Below are 1,280 nucleotides of genomic sequence, written 5' to 3' on the forward strand. Positions count from 1 at the left end.
CACAGCAGGAGCGCCCTGGTGCTGCGGGCTGCAGGGGTGGAAGCCGATGCTCAGGCAGGGAGAACCCGGGGGCCCCTGGACTGAAGCCTGCATGGCATGCACACCCCAAAGAGCTGCAGGCAGGAGTTTCTCAGTCACGGGTACACTTCCATTGATCAGGGCAGGGTGAAGACTTTCTGTAGGTTGGCTTTTAAATTCTTACTATAATAATAAAAGGTATCTTCAAAAAGTTCATGGAAAGATTTGTGTTTTTCTCCCTCTTTTTCTTTTTTCGGCTGCATGTAGGGGACTTTATTGAGGGTACAGGCCAAGGTAGGGCTCTGTAGGCCCCTCCCATTCTTCAGGGGTCTGTGATGGCAACTATGTCAAGGAAGGGAGATTCTTGGTATGTTGGGGGACGGAGTTGGAGCAGAGACTCCCCAGCAGCTAAAGGTCTCTCTTTTCCTCTCATGTTCTCCCTGGGGTTGGTGGTCCTGGGGGCTTTTACTCCTTTCAGGACATGTGGACCATTAGGTCCACCACCCTGCTGCTGTAGCCAAATTCATTGTCATACCAGAAAATGAGCATGACAATGTGGTCATTGAGGAAAATGCCAGCCCCATTTTCAAAGGTGGAAGAGTGCACGTCACTGTGAAAGTCACTGGAGACACCCAGTGGCGTAGCACTATGGGTATCCCTCCGATGCCTTCTTCACCACCTTCTTGGTGTGTTCATATTTGGCAGCTTTCTCCAGAGGGCAGGTCAGACCCGTGACACATGTTAGCATGGGGACGTGGAAGACCATGCAGGTGAGCTTCCCATTCTGCTCAGGGCTGACCTTGCCACAGACTTGGCAGTGCTGATAGATGCAGGGATGGTGTTCTGGAAATCACCAGGCCCGTTGTGCCAGTTTCCCAGAGGGGCCATCCACAGCCTTCTGGGCGACAGTGATGGTGTGGAATGTGGTCATAAGTCCCTCCCTGATGCCGTAGTTGTAACGAATGACCCTGGCCAGGAGGCTAAGTGGTGGTGGTAGAGGAGGCACTGCTGATGATCGTGTGGGTGTTTTTGTAGGGTTTCGTGGTTCACACTCATCACAAACATAAGGGCACCAGCAAAAGGGGCAGAGATGATGACTTTTCTGGGTCCACCCCTCAAGTGAGCCCCAGCCTTCTGCAAGACAGCAAACACACCACTGGACTCCACTGCTGTTATTCAGCACCAGCATCACCCCGTTCGGTGTTGGCAGGATCTCGCTCCCGGAAGATGGAGATGACCTTTCCATTGATGACAAGCTTCCT

At 52.6% G+C, this 1,280-nt stretch overlaps 1 pseudogene; it reads right to left on the reverse strand.

The window, feature by feature from the left end:
- Positions 1-483: 483 nt before the first annotated feature.
- LOC103586239 overlaps positions 484-1,280 on the reverse strand; it is a 16,202-nt pseudogene continuing 15,405 nt past the window's right edge.

This window comes from Galeopterus variegatus, unplaced genomic scaffold (assembly GCF_000696425.1).
Source record: "Galeopterus variegatus unplaced genomic scaffold, G_variegatus-3.0.2 Scaffold321, whole genome shotgun sequence".
NCBI lineage: Eukaryota > Metazoa > Chordata > Mammalia > Dermoptera > Cynocephalidae > Galeopterus > Galeopterus variegatus.